The 19085-nt window shown below is 40.1% G+C and overlaps 2 protein-coding genes across 9 annotated transcripts in view; one reads left to right on the top strand and one right to left on the bottom strand.

The window, feature by feature from the left end:
• PARD3 (par-3 family cell polarity regulator) overlaps positions 1–19085 on the bottom strand; it is a 649228-nt gene that overhangs the window by 312406 nt on the left and 317737 nt on the right. The window lies entirely within an intron of this gene.
• LOC116836441 (uncharacterized) overlaps positions 1–19085 on the top strand; it is a 149572-nt gene that overhangs the window by 53562 nt on the left and 76925 nt on the right. The gene's annotated exons all lie outside the window — the stretch shown is intronic.

Genomic DNA, 19085 nt, shown 5'->3' with positions numbered 1-19085 from the left:
AAGAAAGAACAGAGTTAAGTGGAGGCAAAGTTGTACAGCTTGAACTTGAAGTGTAAAGCAGAAGGAAACCAGTAAAGAAAATGGATGACATGAATTACTTGGGCCATGTACGAGGAAGGTTACTTCAGCCATTCCCTTCTAAACAGACTAGAGGGCAACAAACTGCAGGCCACAAAGGAGGAATGCAAGCATCCAGGTGGGACTCTAGAGCCTACATTTTCAACTGAAACGCAGGTCTTCCTAAAACTTCAAAACTTAAACGAATGACAACAAAATCTAGATCACAGATTACTGTCATTTCTCAATTAATCCCATCTGTCCATGGGCATTATTACAATGGAGAACTCATACTGATTGGATTGTCTAGTTTCCATCACTTAAAGGATCAGTAAAGGGATTAGTGTTTCTTAGGGGACTCAGGAAGTCAAATCCAAAAAGGAAAAAAAATACCCTCAAGGTAAGGTCAAGAAAAATTTTGGAGCTCATAAATCCTGAGAATGGCCTTCCATTATGCCACTAAAATAGTGTTTGAATGTACATTTATTAGGAACTCTGAAAGGCTTTGCTAAAACTTTATATAACTGAAAACATCAAACAAAGCACTTCCTCTCCTCTTGAAAACAAACACGGATTTCTCTCTCTCTCTCAGACTCAAAGTTTAGAATAATTCAATGAAATAGTAACAGGATATGTCTGTACTGTTTTTCCCCAGCTGTACTTCTTTACAAAAAAGGTAACAGCAGGCATCTGAAAGAGAAACAGTGGTTATTAAAAACTACAGGCATATCAGAACTGCATAGAACAAGGAATAGCTGCACCACAGAATTTCACAGCAATGTCTCCCTTAAAAAAAAAAAAAAAAAAAAGGATATCGGCTTGAGTAAACAGAACACTCACTTTGGCCTTTGATATTCTACATCACTGTTATGAAAAATAATTCAGAGTAGACCACACACAGTGGAAAGCATAATAAGATCATTAGGCTCATGTTTTCAAAAGTAAACATCTTTTCACCTATTAATTCTGGTATTTTAATAAGATTCACAAACTTGCTGTGTTTTTTGACAGCAGCACACAAATAATATTTAATTAGAAACCAGAAAAGAAGCTCAAAAGGGAAAAGATACTTTTTTCCCCCTTAAAAAATCAGCTATAAGTAAATGTGTACAGTAGGGTGAAAATAACCTTTAACAGCTAGTGACAAAAAGATGTTAAGGGGCTAAAAATAAACCTGCTCCTAAGAGAAATTCTTTAAATTTGACCACAAGGAATGTACTGTATTTCCAGGCTAAAAGCAAATGTGTGTGTCAAAAGATCATGACAGCAGCACTGTTGTTAAAGAAAAACTTACATATACTAGCAAAAGATTTGATGGAATGTGCTACACAGTTACGCTTATACATTAAAATAAAGGTACTTATATAATGCAATTTCCTTGTAAAATATTGTCAAAGAACAACTGAAAAAAATGACTTGAGCTCCATTATTGAAATGTTAGAATATGCCTGAAGTCACATGACTTTTACCAACTGAGGGTTATACATCCTCTTTATTGAAAATAAGTCTGTAAAATACTGAACAACAACTTATTTTTATTTGACTTCAAGCACTATTTTTCTTGGACTTTAAACAAAAATGTGTTCCTGTTTGTGAGAGTTTCAGGTCATTAGTGCCAAAACTTCAGCCAATGTTTCATGAGAAAATACTAAATTATGTCTGTTTATGATTACCGCACAAATTTCTCAAGAAATTATTCCCTCAATGGTATTAAAAACTAAATGAGTATGAAAAACTAGAATGTGCTTAATATGATCAAACTAGCATTTCCCACCAAAGCAATTAAAAAAAGTACTGTACCTCCAAAAGTGGGCTGCTTGTACCAGAAATGACTTGATAAAAAGTTACACAGGATAGATTTAAAACTTCAAATTGTGAAGGCCAAGATTTTTATTTATTTATTTTACTGTGTAACTGATGTAAATGATTTTTTTTAAATGTCTAAGTTCACAGATGAGTCAGAAAGACTGAGAGAAATTCCACTAAAACTGAGAAATTAAACTGAAAAATTAAATCAAGGAGCCAAAAAAGAAAAAAGAAAAAAAGACACACAGATGGTAAAAGCTGGCAAAAATAAAAAGTACAAAAATCATATTCCTAAGTACCAACAAATACAGTGACTTTAAAATATTATTCCCCGAGGATACACAAAGACACTCATTCCAGATTGTGATTTTGGGGCCAGTCTACTACCTATTAATGTATGAGAAACAAATAGCCCTGGAACACACATTCTTGTACAAAGAAAAATGGTGTGACAGACATGGTGATATCTGCACTGTCAGTCTTCTAAAATATAGGAGAAAATTAAGCCATGCAACACTGTGAAATTAATGTCAGAGCACAAACTTATTTTTTAAACTGTGTAAATGAGATAAGAAAAGTGACTCTCAAAATCCATTTGCAGATTTATAATATTACAGGACTGAGCGTGATTTGGCTATTTGAGCATTTCTGAACTTTCCTTTCTTGGAAGTATGTTCAAGTTTAATGCTCCAGATGGAAGCAAGGCCATGTTTCCAGGGTTCTGTACTGTTAAATTTTGTTACTTTAATAATTTTACTGGTCTTTAATCTTATTTAGAGTCTGTGATTTCAATCACCACAATTACCTTAAAAGCTAATGCATTTTAGAGCATTAGCCTAATCACAGAAAGAGAGAAATAGGCTACCTATGCCATAAAAATTAAGAAACTGCATGTACTACTGTGTTATATGTTTTAAGTTAGCAAATGTTTTTATTTTTGTTAAAAAAAATTAAATAAACAAACTGAGGTAAATACTGTAAGTACAATTACTTTTTGAAAACACATCACTGAAAATAAACATTCCAGTGTGTTCAATTAATTCTATTGTACTGCTGGTTGGTATTCCAAAACCCCAGGATTGTACCATATCTCCAAAATCTCAACATGGTGGTGTTTTCTTTCGGGACTGAGCAGTGAAATACAATGGCTATTGGCATCAAGAGCAAAAAACACACCACTACCTAAATAGAAAATATTGGGTTGTTAGCTGCATTTGGCAGCAAGGAAGATGACAATAGGCCATCTTCCTGCTGAGCAACTGAGGGAAATAATTACTAGTTTTCAAAGAAAACAGGATAATAGAGAGCAGGAAAATGCTCACCCCCACCCCCATTTTGCAATACAAATGCATTTACTAGCTCTGAAAAACTATACTAAAGGAAAAAGATTTGTGAATAAAAATATTCACGTTACCAATGACTGACTTTTCTCAATAAGAACCGTGGTTAAAAATCTATTAATGATATAGCCACAACTATACACAAATTGAAGAGAAGTCGTTATCAATATTTTAAATATGTTCAGCATAACTTCTATATATTGCGAGCTGACCTGAACAGTACTTAAGACAAATTTATGTATGAATACTAACCGCAAAACAAGACAAAAAAACACAACTATAAAAAGAAAACAATAAAATATACACCAAAAGTTGAGTGTTGTGGCTATGTTGATCCCACAATATTAAAGAGATAAGGTGGGTGAAGTAATATCCTCTCTTAGGCCATCTGCTATTGGTGAGAGACAAGCTTTCAAGCCACACAGAGCTCTTCTTCAGGTCAGGAAAACTGATTCAAGACAGGTCTACACTACACAGTTAGATCAATGTAAGCTTCCTTAATTCAGCCTAACTCTGTAAGCTGCAATGTTGTTCCTACCGATCTAAGTGGCTCACTATACCAACTTAATTCCTCTTCCATGAAAGTGTAGCACTTAGGTCAGGGGTGGGCAAAATACGGCCCGCAGACCAGATCCAGTCCATCTAACATTTCTGTCCATCCCCCTCGCAATCCCCGGGCTTCTAAAAGTCCCATTGCACAGCAGGGCGTTCAGGCAAGCTGCCTGCCTGCCGTGGCCCGAGGCCACTCCCGGAGGCAGCCGGCTGCTGCTGGCATGTCTCTGTGTGCCCCTGGCAGGGGGAAGGCAGATCTGCGCACTGCCTCCACCCTCAGCACTGTCCTCACAGCTCCCATTGGCCAGTTAGCTGTGGGGGCAGTGCTTGTGGGCGTGGGCAATGCATGGAGACCTGCTGCCCCTTTTCCCCCAAGGGGTACACAGAGATGTGCCAGCAGCAGCCTGGAACAGCATGGGGCCATGACATGCAGCCTGCCTGAGCCCTGCTACGCCACTGGCCAGGAGCCGCCTGTGGTAAGCGTCTCCCAGACAGAGCCTGCACCTCGCACCCGCTCCTGCACCCCAACTCCTGCCCCAGGTCAGAATCCCCTCCTGCACCAAACTACCTCCCAGATCCTGCACCCTCTCCTGCACCCCAACACTCTGCACCTGCCCAGAGCTCCATCCTGCACCCAAACTCCCTCACAGACTCCGCACCCCCCCATTAATATAGTAGAAATGTATCAACTTACCAAAATTCATGAAGTGCCCCCTTCCCTCACAAAAATTATTGCCCACCCCGACTTAGGTCAATGTAGTTAGGTTAACGCAGTGCCAGTGTAAACACTGCTTTGCTTGCACCAGAGTGTTCTGGCTGTCAGCCCCATGCAGCGTGGCTCCAGCTGTCAGTGCCCTAGAGCTAGTGTGGACATACAAAAGTGATTTAGTCCTGTGGTGCCTTATAGACTAATAGACGTTTTGGAGCATGAGCTTTCATGGGTGAATACCCACTTCGTCGGATGCATGTTAGTCTATAAGGTGCCACAGGACTCTTTGCTGCTTTTACAGATCCAGACTAACACAGCTATCCCCCTGAAAAGTGATTTAATTACTCCAGTGACTGTATATTGACGTAACTTAAGAGTATGTCTATATGTACAGCGTTGCAGCAGTGCAGCTATACCGATACAGCTATGCTGCTGCAGCAAGTGTGGTGAACATGCTCTATGCTGACGGGAGAGAGATGTCCCATCAGCACAGAAAAACCCACCTCTGCGAGCGGCACAAGCTTCTCCGGCCGACACAGCACTGTGCACACCAACGCTTATATTGGTGTAACTTATGTCGCTCGTGGGCGTGGAATTTTGCCAATGTAGGATATGTCCACACTACAGCCTAAGTCAACTTAGTTTCGTAGTGTAGACTTGCTCTCAGAGTATCACAGCTAAATATAAGTTGGAAAAGATTCTTTAGCATAAGTAGTAGCTAGCATTAATGTATTTCAAGGGACCATTCAAGGTTACGTGGCCTGTTAACACCCCTCCAGTCACAGGGAGGAAAGGAAAGGGAAGCAGATGGTGGAGGCAGGTTAATCTATAACCCACTAACAACCTCCCCAGTTGCCTTTTTTTTTTTTTTAACTTATGCTAAACAATCTGTTCCGCCTTGTATTTAGCTGTGACACTGAGTGAGTTCCGCAGAACTGAAGAAGAGCTCTGCCTAAGCTTGAAAGCTTGTGTCTCTCATCATCAGAAGAGGGTTCAATAAAAGATATGACCTCACCCACCTTTCCTCTTCAACCAGATAAACTGTTTCATAGAATCAGCTAATGCTGGTCTATAGAATGTGTTTCAAATTCAGAAGATCTAGAATGTTTCTTTTTGGATAAGGTAAGTTAGACAAATGTCATAAAAAAAAGGATAGTGAATTAAAGAATTTCAACCAACCAATCTTGTTTTCCATGCACAACTTAATTCAGACAATGCTCTTGTGCATGCAGCAATTGCTAGTATCACTATCTAACGAAGCAGACTCCTAATGCTGCTCTGAACTCCCACACTATAAACTCTAAGCCATATGCCTTTTCTGGGACTTGGTTTTATTGGTAGGTTAATTACCAGTAGCCAAATATAAAAGTCAAACTCAGACTTCCCTCCAACCTTGGCCTTGCCCAGGGTTTCATTAAAAAACTTACTTGAATCTGACCTTTCTTCCTCCTGTCTAAGAAACACACACTTTTATTCTCCTAGACTGCAGTTAACTGGATGAACCTGAATTTATCTCAAAGAATATGTCTACACAGCAAAGAAAAACCTGCAGCTGGCACGTGCCAGACAACTTGGGGTCACGCGGCTTGGGCAGTGGGGCTGTCTCATTGCTGCTTGGACTTCTGGGCTCAGGCTGCAGCCCGAGTTCTGGGATACTCCCCCTCTCAGGGTCCTAGAGCTAAAGCTTCAGTCTGATCCCCGTGAGCCCAAGTCAGCTGGCACAGGCCAGCTGTGGCTGTCTAGCTGCTGTGTAGACATACCAAAAGTGACTCAGCGATAAGTACAGAGCACCTTCCTGCTGGAGTCAAGCATTTGATTTCAAGATGGCCCAACAGAGTGCTGCTCCTCACAAAGAATCCTAGAGTGTCTGCCACCCTCTTTACACACTGTATTCAAAATGTACTCTTTCTATTGCAATCTCCGTCCACTGACCCTCAGATCACCAGGAGATGGCTGCTGACAGGGCTGATGGGATAGTCCGGGCAAGACAAAGTTTCACTATCCCTTGGTCTATTTCATAAAATGTATTCTAGTTTGTACTGTATTTGCATCTAGAGCAAACCAAGATAAAGAAAATGGATATCCCAAATAAGGGCACGAGGAAAGCTAATAATTAACACTAATGCTTGTTTTAATCATTTCAAACACAGAAGCTTGCAGATATTTTCTTTTTTCGACATTTAATTTATTTGCTTTGGATAAATGGATTGAAATTATCAGCAATCACCATAAAAGAAAAAGCAGTGGGAAAACATAAGGTTCTGAAATAAACAAAAAATATGGGTTTGAATGAAGACGCAAATTAAGCTCTAATACAGTGGTCGAATATTGGCTCCACTTTAAAGAAACATTTAGAAGGAATCTGAAGCTTAGGATGTTTAGGATGTATCACTTTATGGGTTTGTTTGTTTGCTCCATGGTGTGTAATTATTATTGAGAAAACAATAAAACTTAAAGGAATCTCACTCATATCCTCTGCATGCAGACTGATGCAAATAATTCATTTAGCTTCTCCGCAATGGACTTATGTCCCTTGAGTTCTCCTTTAGTACCTCAATCATCCAGTGGTTCCACTGATAGTTTGGCAGGCTTTCTGCTTCTGATGTACTCAAAAAAAATTACAGTTAATTTTTGAGTCTTTGGCTGGTTGCTCTTCAAATTCTTTTTTGGCCTGTCTAATTATACTTCTATATTTGACTTGCCAGAGTTTATGCTCCTTTCTCTTTTCCTCAGTAGGATTTAATTTCCAATTTTTAATGGATGTCTTTTTGCCTCTAACCACCTCTTTTACTTTGTTGTTTAGCCACGGTGTCTCTTTTTTGGTCCTCTTACTGTTTTTAATTTGGGGATGTACATTTAATTTGAGCTTCTATTATGCTGTTTTTAAAAGTTTCCATGCAGACTGCAGGCATTTCACTTTTGTGACTGTACCTTTTAATCTTCCTTTAACTAGCTTCCTCATTTTTGTGTCCTTTCCCTTTCTGAAATTAAATGGTTTTGTGGTGAGCTTCTTTGGTTTGTCCCGCTCCCACCCCCCACAAGGATGTGAAATTATTTTATATTATGGTCATTATTAAAAGCACTTCAGCTATATTCACGTTTTGAACCAGATCCTGTGCTCTACTTAGGACTACATGAAGAAGTGCTTCTCTTCTTGTGGGCTCCAGGACTAGCTGCTCCAAGAAACAGTCATTTATGGTGTCAAAGAACTTTATTTCTGCATGCCGTCCTGAGGTGACATGTACCCAGTCAATATGCAGATAGTTGAAATAGGGGGAGGGATAGCTCAGTGGTTTGAGCATTGACCTGCTAAAGCCCAAGTTGTGAGTTCAGTCCTTGTGGGAGCCATTTAGGGATCTGGGGCAAAAATCTGTCTGGGGTTTGTCCTGCTTTGAGCAGAGGGTTGGACTAGATGACCTCCTGAGGTCCCTTCCAACCCTGATATTCTATGATTTTTATATCTTCTTTAATCTGCCTCAACATTTCACAGTCATCACCACCATCCTGGTCAGGTTTCACTAATATATTCCTACTGCTACATTCCTATTATTCAAGCATGGAATTTCTATGCACACCGGGCACATAAGTTCACCCATATCACTGTTCAGAGTTCTAGCATTTGTCTACAAGCACTTATAAAATTTGCCACTTTTTAATGGTCTGCCTTTATGCAATGTAACTGAATATAATTTCAACTGACTGTTTCTCTTTCATCCCTACTTGTACTTTAGCAACTTCCATTCTCTCTTCCTTACTATTATATAGAGGGTCCCCCTTAATAGACTTTATCTTAAGAGATATCTCTGTCCAAACCATGTACTCCTTCACACCTGTTGGCTTTCTCCCAGCCCTTAGTTTAAAAACTCCTTTTTTTAATTTCATACACCAGCATTCTGGTTCCCCGTTTTGGTTTGTCCCTACACCATTGTCTCATCTGTGGATTGAGACTCTGCAGTTCTGCCTAACTAGCCCTGCATGTGGAACTGGAAGCGTTTCAGAGAATGCTACTATGGAGGTCCTCGACTTGAATCTCTTACCTAGCAGCCTAAATTTGGCCTTCAGGACACATTTCCTACCTTTCCCTATGTCACTAATGCCTATATGCACCTACCTTATTCCTGTAAGATGTTTCTTCTTTTCATATAAAAAATACACTAAATTTGCTGATAAAGAAAAACATTTAAATATTAAGCAATTTCATATGCCAAGCAAAATAGTCTTAAGGTAACTTTAAAATGACCTACTTCAATGAATTAAATAATGAGTGGTCAGGATAGTCTGCTTCTTTTTTCCTTTCTATTATAGGGGCGAAATGAATAGAGATCTTGGGGTATATCACATAAGCTAGGTCCTATTACATAAATCTGTGTACTCAGTGTGCTATATTCAGTAAATCTTACTATGTCACTTCACTGGGATCTTGTGGCATTTCTCAAAGAAACCCATAAATTACAGGAACTCCTTTCACCACTGAATATAACTAAAGACATCTAATTATGAAACTATTGTCCTTATGCAATAAAACAAAGATGAAGTGGGAGGGAAAACAGACAAATCACCTACCTGTAAATTATTAAGTCTTTTGTTATATTATACAATACCATTCCCTATTACCACAAAGTGGAATCAGACAAGGATTATGCAAGGCAAGCCCTTTTATTTATTTACAATTATGAGTAGGCTGATTCACTACCTCTTCCTCAAAGGAGTATGCAGACCTGAGTTACTATCCAACCTCACTCCCTTCCTGGGAGTGCTCCTAATTGGTAATTCACACACAGTAACAAACTTCAGTTAGGGTGACCAGATGTCCTGATTTTATATGGACAGTCCCGATTTTTGGGGCCTTTTTCTTACATAGGCTCCTATTATCCCCCACCCCCTGTCCTGATTTTTCACACTTGCTGTCTGGTCACCCTAACTTCAGTACAGGATTACTCCCTAAGCTTGGCTGTCCATAGGTTTTCCCTCCAGAACCTATTCTGTCATAATTTTCTGTATCCCCAAAAAAATATTCAGACTCCCTTTATTATCCTGGCTGGAACTAACAGGATCCCAGCAGCAATTTCTCAGGATCCCACCTGAAGCTAGAGTGACATCAGATGAGCCTTGACATTCATGTTAAAGCAGCCTATTTCGATAGAAGAAAGAATATTTAAATTATAGCACCAATGTATATACCTCTACATATACATCCTGTTTCCAAAGTAACATTAACCACGTAACCATTAACCATCTAAGTGAAAACATGTGGGAGTACACTAGGGCGAAGATTTGGCAGATTCCGTTTGAAAGGACTTCAGTTTCTACACACAATTTCTATCCCTTGAATTTTACTCAGGTTCAAATAAGCCCAAAATCTCAAAGTGACATTAAGTTGAAAGCACCAACTTCCACCTGCTTTCAGTGCAAAGCTGCGAATTTCACTTAAAAGGTTTACAGACCCCACCAAACCTGATCTGTGATTTGATTTTGCAACAAAATGAGGGAAGTTTCTCATGGTCTTTGGTTGTTGTTGTGCCCATAGCTGAACACTGCTTTTTCTTGTAAGGGATTTTAAGAAGGAAAGAAAAGGAGCAAGGCAGATAGGAAATGGGAAGATTCACCACAGGCAACAGACACAATAGAAGGCATGAGACGGAAATGTAAGAGACAGGCAAAGGGATAGCAAACAAGAGAAGTGAGGAATGTAAAGTACACGTAGAGGAGTAGGAGAAAATGAGCAATATCAAGCATTAAAAATGCTATCTTTTGAAACAAAAATGGGGGATTTAAAAAAAAACCTACAGTGTAAATAATGGTTATTAAAAATCCTTGGTATAAATTGCAGGAAAAGAAGATGCCTGAAGAGTACATTGTGAATTCTAAATGAAAAAAAAAAAAAAGCTGTATTACAGATGTAATTAAGAAAATTGGTTTAATACATTTAAAACTTTTAACCTTCCTGGTCTCTGAAGCGGATACAAGAACTGCATCTGTTTAAGGTTTGTATAAAAGAGTTATAATACACTGAAAAGTTTTACAATGACGCCAGCCAATGAAATAAATTATCTTAATTTGGCCAGATCTATATTCATTAACTGTATTACCCCACCAAGGGAATGAAGACAAATTTTAATTTTACTAATGTATTTCACTTAAGCATTGCTTTGGCACTATAGTAATTAAGGGCCCTGTTCACTCTCTCTCTTCACTAAGGCCATATTCTTACTGAAGTCCCAATGGGAGCTTAGACTAAGTAAGGAGTTCTGAATTGAGCTTCTAATAATTTTAGAGAAGTACAGAACTGGTGTTCCATGGGACCTAATGTAGAAAATCTGACAGACCACAGACATTTAACCATTAGTGTCGCTAATAGTTTTGAACAGTAATAATTTATAAAGCACTCCCACCAAGACAATTGGGGATCCTGTGCAGTAGCACAAACACATTATAAAAAGAATTAGAAAAAATGTATTATAAACTATCCTTAGAAAAGTTGGAACGAAAGTGAACAGAGGACAAGTGACACAGAACAAGTAGTACGGGTATTACACTATTTGTGCATCCAAAAGCAATCGTGCTAAAAAATAACCGTGCTACATAGAGGGAGGAGATAATAAACTGTTGGTTTATTAAAAGAAGTGAAGGAAGAACTCGAACAGATATCATCCTGGCAATGGCACAAGAACCTCAGAATCAAGCACCAAAGACTCAGAGGCGTTTCCTTCAAAGACAGGAGGCGTATGAAGACTGATACCATCAGATGAAGTTCAGGAAGGCAGACTTGAATACAGTCAGAGCTGATATTGTAATGGCACATATTTAAAACAAACAAACAAAAACTGACTAGCTGCAACAATGATTTTTCTTGCAATTATATTACACCGTCATTCACGTGTGGTTAAAAAGTGAGTGCTATAGAATCTATATCCATTGTATGGTACACGCACAAAATAAATATCTGATATGTGTCCTTTTTTCCTCCATATCAGCAAATAGCTTAAATCCCCCAAACCAACCACTTTTTGGTAAAAAAATAAAAATTGTTGAATATGAAGAACTGTTCATACAAAGATCTAAATTCTACCCCTGGATTCACGTGCAATTTCCTCTGTTTCTCCAAGGTCAGTGTATGTACTGCTACATGCAAGTACATGGCCCAAAGATTGTCTCTCCTATTTAAAGCACAGTATGAAATGATAGATGTCATCATGAGATACTGTTTATACAAGCTGAACTATTCTTGCTGTCCCAATCAGTTTATTCCATCTCACTGTCTAATATAAACTGAAGCCCCACCCTACCACACTGAAAAAACTAAACAATATACATGATTGTCATTCAAATGAGATAATGGATAAACTTTTAGGTAGACCTGACTAACCATTTTACCACATATTTCAAGAACTTCATTGTTTTTCACACAGGATATGGGTGCACAGAGCTCTAAATTCCTGTTAAATAGTCTTTTTTTAGAAATATCTCACAACAATTTAGAATGTAATTCTTCCTTTTCAGATATCAATACACTCAGCTCTAATATGAACCTTTCAATTTTGAACTTTAAGAAGTTTGTATACATAGAGATATATAGAGATTATATAGATGCAAATACACACACACATATAGCTGTATATATATGTGTGACTACATATAGATGGTGCAGAGAGACATTTTCATATAAATCTATGAAATAACGAGTGATATTCCACTACTTCACATGTAAACTAAAGAAAGGGTAATACAAGACCATGTTTTAAGACCCACAGAAAATACATGCTGTACAATGCTTACCTTATATTTCAAATCTCTGGATCTGATTCACTATCAATATGATTTGGATATTTTTCTGGTTCTGATGGAAAACAGAAGTTACGGGCAGATTTCTCTCTGATCTCATGACATGTCCACCACTCAAGTTTTTGTTTTAATGAATGATTTTCATTCTTTAATGATCCAGCTTCGCTATCCCTATACACCCCCGACACCCCCAAGGTGGCCACATAGGAAGTACAGTCAAACCAGTTAACAGCATACAATTTTTTCCTTTCCTGTAATTTGGTTCCAATCAGTAAAGAATAGGAGAGCAGTAAACTACATTTGGTTTTATAAACACTATTTGGACTTCCTTGCCAGCTACCAAATGAACAATCCAATTCACAATAATTGTTACGAGCCCAAATAGTGTTCATAAAACCAAATGGGATTGTAACTGGACACAGACATATTCCCTAAACTGTTACAAAGTGTGGACATCAAACCTGGAGAAAGGACTCCAGTAACAGCCTCACTGATGCCAGAAACAGAGGCTATATCACATCCCAGATCCTACCTGATATTTCTCTACTTATACATCCAAGGAGCATGTTCACCCTCTTAGCTGCAGCATCACACTGGGAGCTCATGTTCAACTGGTAATCTCTACCATGGCCCTTAAGTCCTTTTCTGAGTCACTGCTTATCAGGATACAGTCCCTCATATTCTGTTTTACCTACAATCTTTGGTAATAAACAATCCCTATCAGTTATAGTAGATGAAGAGTCAGAACTATTTATGCAAATAACCATCACTGTACAAACTGTATGTTCACATACAGGAATATAAACCAAAAATAACCCACATTAAAAGATCAATTAACTATTCAAAGTATCTAAACTACTCTGAAGAGATTTAGCAAATCTGTCTTGACTAGCAATGTTTATAAAACGTACTGGTCAAGTATTTCTTGCTTCATTTTCCTGAATAAACTTTGCTTCAATACAAATTTTGACTTTGTTTTGATATGAAAAGCTTCAGCCTTCATAAAGTTCGTCTTAGTAGATTTTCTCCTTTGTCATTCCTGGGTTGAATGCAAAAGTCACTCTCAGTTATGATTCTGCTACAGACAACCTGAATACAAAGGCCCATCTACTTTAAATGTAAATATCTCAAATTTTGCCACAAATGATTCTTATATTTAAAAAAATCCCTTAAGACCTTGCTAAAAAAAAAATCTATTTACTCTCAAAATGTGACTGAAATCTGACCTGTTCATTTGTTTGTAGTTTATCTGAATGCTTCGTCTTTCACTTATTTCAAGTTAAGGTTGTATGGATTCTACTATAAAGCACTAAAAAGGTCCTACTACACAATGGATGTTACAAAACATTTTTCACATATCTATAGATTCATAGACTCTAGGACTGGAAGGGACCTCGAGAGGTCATCGAGTCCAGTCCCCTGCCCTCATGGCAGGACCAAATACTGTCTAGACCATCCCTGATAGACATTTATCTAACCTACTCTTAAATATCTCCAGAGATGGAGATTCCACAACCTCCCTAGGCAATTTATTCTGATGTCCAACCTAAATCTCCCTTGCTGCAGTTTAAGCTCACTGCTTCTTGCTCTATCAGTAGAGGGTAAGGTGAACAAGTTTTCTCCCTCCTCCTGATGACACCCTTTTAGATATCTGAAAACTGCTATCATGTCCCCTCTCACTCTTCTCTTTTCCAGACTAAATAAACCCAATTCTTTCAGCCTTCCTTCATAGGTCATGTTCTCAAGATAGATAATATGGCCCTTTTTCAGATTCATTGTGATGTTACAACAAAATGTTAGGATTACTTTTCCCTGGAGGAGTGTTAAGAGACTAATTATTTTCTCAAGTTACAAGGCGCAATGTAATAGACTTCAATGGGATTGCACTGGTGTAATAAACGTTGGCATAATTTAGCACACAGTACATAATACCTTTCGTCAGGTAAACAAAACTAAAAAGGTTTAGTATCAGAGGGGTAGCCGTGTTAGTCTGGATCTATAAAAGCAGCAGAGAATCCTGTGGCATCTTATAGACTAACAGACGTTTTGGAGCATGAGCTTTCAAGGGTAAATACCCACTTCGTCAGATGCATGTTTAAGATGTTGATTTAGGATCGAGGACCTTAAAACACTGTAAATAGAGCACTTATGGCCTTGTCTATAGCCCACTGAAGATAATGTGAGTCTTTTCAGTGACTGCAGTGGGCCATGGATTGGACCCTTAACTCTAGTATTTTAATCTCTCTTGGTGGTTTTATATTTGATGTGCCCAACAACACACAAACACTCAAATTATGAAGGGCAGTTCATGTACATCCGACACCCTCTTGAAGTATGTGGGCTCAAGGAGAAGGAGGATAATGGGTCAGATGACATTTCCAGGGATCAACTATGTCTGGTTTCTGCTGTAGTTTGGTACCTGCAATTTCAAATGTGGGCGGTGGGGCTGGGGCGCAATGACACAGAGCGTATTAAATCAGAAATTGCAGGCACAGGATCCTGCATAGCAGAAAGGTCACAAGACATGCAGGGCCCATTGTGACGCCACCTTTAAAACAGACAGGAGAAAAAACGTACTCGGTAAAACAGGGAAGAGAAGATTGATTAGGCAAGGACTGGGTCAGAATAGCAAAGGTCTGTGTGTAGTCATTCAAACATACTTGAGGCTTAACTCTTGGATCTGGCTGAGCTCTACTTGATATAGGATTGAGGGTAGTGAAAAGGAAAGGTGTTCCAGGCCACCTTTACACCTCTTCATCTTGGCACCATTCACTAACTTGCACCAAGCTACAATGGCCCCCACTGAACCATTCTAGCAGCCAGGAATCTCCACAGTGCAGAAGAATTCTGTCTATACCCGCTTTCCTCTGACTACATCCCCACATGCCACAGTTGGCCACTGAAGCCATATTTACAGCTCCTTTGCACTACCAGACCACTACAAAGTGGCCTATCAGGGCTAAGGAAGTACATATCCCAGGACAATGTTTTCGCAAAAGCCTAGCTCCTTCATTTCTCAATTGTGTTCATTCTTACAGCAGACATTCCTCACTGACAATGATGCACGTGACAAATTGACAATATCCTGAACAAACTTAATTAAGATGATTAATTAAGGAATTAAGATCAACTTTACAGAATTAAGTTAAACCTTATTGAACTAGGCTTAATACCTTCGAGGTCCAATGTTTTAAAAATGAAATTATGTATGTGAAATTGTGGAATAGTATGCATCTTCTCTAGTAGGGATGGGGATGCTGATATACTTCTTTCATTATCAGCCTGTAGTAATGTAGGACTCACCCATGCAGCACATTCTGCTGGTTGTCTCTGGAAATTAGCTCATCCAGCCACTGGAGCGCCCTCTGCAGGCTAGTGTCCCGCTGCTGCTTGGCCCCCATGTCCCTCCCGGACACGGCTACTCCCAGTCATCATCTAGCCCCCGCACCCTGGGGCAGACTTCAATGTAAGCCGCTCATCACAGGCAAGGAAGGGTTTGGACCTGTTGCCTCGGTCTATCCGGGGGCTGGCCTCTGCAATCCCAGTACCCAATTGGCCTTAGACTAAGCTGCAGCCTGGGGTTTTCAAGGCCGGAGTTCCCCAGCTCCCTTGGCCTCCCCCTAGCCCTGCTGCAGCCAGGTATCTTCTCAACTCCCAACCAGCCAGGCCCTTTGTCCCTCTACAAACAGAGAAAGTGTCTCTCCTCCTGGCTTCCCTGGCCTTTATAGGGCCAGCTGGGTCTGTTTGGGGCATGGCCACAGCTGAGGCTGTTTCCCCAATCAGCCCAGCTTTTCCCTCTTCCCCAGCCCTCTCCAGGGCTCTCTTAAGCCCTTCCAGGCAGGAGCGGGTGACCACCCAGCCACTGGAAGCCACCCCTGGAGAGGTGCACACACACTAAGCTCAAATTGGATTCTCCAGGGACTAACAGACAAAGAAAGGATTGTCTGATAAATAGCCTGGTTTTAAACTGGCTCATGGCCCTCTTCCTCATCAGCAACCAGACAAGATCCCGGTCCACAGAGCCAGGGGCGGCACTAGACATTTTGCTGCCACAAGCACGGAGGGTCCGCTGAAGCCACGGGACCAGAGGACCCTCTGCAGGCATGCCTGCGGGAGGTCTACCAAAGCCGCGGGACCAGTGGACCCTCCGCAGGCAAGCCGCCGAAGGCACCCTGCCTGCCACCTTAGCGACGACCGGCAGAGCGCCCCCCTGCGGCTTGCCGCCCTAGGCACATGCTTGGAGCACTGGTGCCTGGAGCCACCCCTGCACAGAGCACTCCAATCCTGAGCGAAGGATTGGAAGAACTTGGCCTACTGAGGCCCCATAAGACTATTCTGAGATAAAGCTGTGATGAACTTGTGACCATAAAGTAAACCCCTTCAGGAGGGGAGGAGGCTGAAGGACTGCCTCTGCCAGAGCCTGTGTTAGAGTTGGAGTGACCTCTGGTAAACTTATTAGCATGTGTGTAGGTTCTTTTATTGTTTTCAATATGTCTTCTCGGTAGAGCTTTTACTTTAAGAATAAAATAGGCTTACACTAAAAGAGTTATGTGGTATTAACAATCTTGGGCAGTCACAATATTAACCATCTTTGAAGAGAAAGCAAGTAAGTGTGCTTGGGCAGCCTCTCTCTGCTGTGAACAACATAGTGAAAAAAGGAAAATGTGCAGCCTGGACATACTCAGGTGAGAACAGAGTGAGACACAGGTCTCCACCCACAAAGGCAACAGCCAAGGAGCTGGAAAACTGAGAGTGAGTGCCGTTGCTATACCACTGACAAGAAGTACAGGTGCAGTTGCCCTGAACTGTGACAGCAAGCTTTAAGTTTTAAATCTGAACAGTACTAGTTCAGAGCCCGAAAGAGGCAAAAAACCCACTCACTAAATTTCTGTAAGCATAAAAATCACCAACTTTTAACACTATGAAAACACAAAAATAGCCAAGAACAAGCCTGGGACATGCAAGCCAATGATAAGTGAGGACTCGCAAAGGACTTGAAAGTGAGGACTCGCAAAGATGAAAGAAACTCAGCCTTAGCCACAGTGCTATGGCAAATGTACAATTCAAGATTTGGTGTCTGCTTGTATCCCCTGGTAGATGAATACCCTCTCCTTCTCAGGTAGATGGCATCATACAATCTTCCTACCATTGCTTCAGGCTCAGACTGAAGCAATTGCAGCATTGCTGCATTGCAGCCCACAGTCCCATTCTATCTTGTAATGTCTGAACATTTTAAAATGGTAGATTTATTCATATTAAAAACAAGCATTCAGTTGCTCAAAATAAAGCTGAAGGCAGGTACTCTGCAGGGCCGCCCAGAGGATTCGGGGGCCTGGGTCTTCGGTGGTGGGGGCCCCCACTTCGGTGATACTTCGGTGGCGGGGGTTCCTTCCGCGCCGGGACCCGCCGCCGAAGTGCCACCAAAGCTCCAGTGGCCCGGGCCCCACAAGAGTTTTCTGGAGCAAGTGAAGGACCCCGCTCCAGGGCCCCCGAAAAACTCTCCTGGGGGCCCCTGAGGGGCCTGGGGCAAATTGCCCCACTTGCCCTCCTCCCTCTGAGTGGCTCTGGTACTCTGTGCTTGGAGATCAAGCACTAACAATATTTGCATGTCAGATATATCATTGCTAGCATGAGAACCAGAAAGACCACACAGAGATTACATTTGTATTTCACCGCTGACAGGCGTCACAAGCAAGAAGCTAACTGTAAGAGGAAGGAGGCAGCTAGCAATATGTTTAAAATGAAAAGAGCTCTGCCCAGCTTGATCTACTATACTGTAAGTTTCTACCACAGGAGGAGAGCAGAAGTAAGGACCTAACTTCTTCTTCCCTATCCCCCATTTTTGAAGAGAGAAAAATCCATTTTCATTTTCCATATTTAAAAAATACTGAAGAGCTTCAGAGATTTTGCTATTCAGAACTGCTCATCAGCGATGATCATGAATGTGCATTTCATCTTCTAAATGTGGTGCTTTCTTAATTCTTTTTTTTTTTTTTTTTTTTTAAAGAGTTGGATGTGGAAAACTGAATTTATGTTGAGCTGTTCTGAATAAGCTGCTGTGTATTTTGAACAGTGCTTGATAAAGTACCGTGCTTTTATTCATTAATGAACACAAAACAGTTTATATAATTCCCATGCAGTTTTAATTTAATTGAATGCTGTCCTTTAGATTTGCAAATGGCTTTTCTGATCAGCTGCCTTAGAAATTAAACAATCAAAAATATAACTTCCTTTCCCTTCCCTTCTTCTGCTCCACAATCACATAGAACAGCACAGGATTTTTAATCCTTTTAAAATGCAGGGCCTCTCCAGTAAAGCGAAGAATATACTATTTAAGTGTGATATTTCTTATGTAAACTTGATCTTTGCCAATTTCAATATTTGCTTATAGAAACTGAAATAACCTATAGAATTTTTATAATATTTAAACTTTCCACCAAATGTTAACTTCAACTCTCACCTTCTCCACCCCAACCTCCCCACTGTGATGACTTCTGCAGTTAGATGGCATTCCCCAATCTTTGACTCCAATCCTTCAAACCACTTCAGGTGGGCTGAGCTTTTTAATTAGTTATTTTATGATTTCTCAATTGAACAGTGGTAATATTATGCATGTGAACAAATTTTGGGAAAATTGCCAACTATCTTCAACTGATTCTTTGGAACAGGTCTGCTAGGGGGAATTCTTATGAAGAAAAGTTTAGAAGCACTACTTCCATTTAATTTTATTCCATAAGAAAAGTATACATTTCTAATTATTATTTAAAGGGGTAAATAGTATAGAGTAACAAAATTTATGTTAACATTACTTTGAAATCGATCAGAGTGAATTTGTCTAC

This window comes from Chelonoidis abingdonii, chromosome 2 (assembly GCF_003597395.2).
Source record: "Chelonoidis abingdonii isolate Lonesome George chromosome 2, CheloAbing_2.0, whole genome shotgun sequence".
NCBI lineage: Eukaryota > Metazoa > Chordata > Testudines > Testudinidae > Chelonoidis > Chelonoidis abingdonii.
This window is presented reverse-complemented; position numbering and strand designations above follow the sequence as displayed.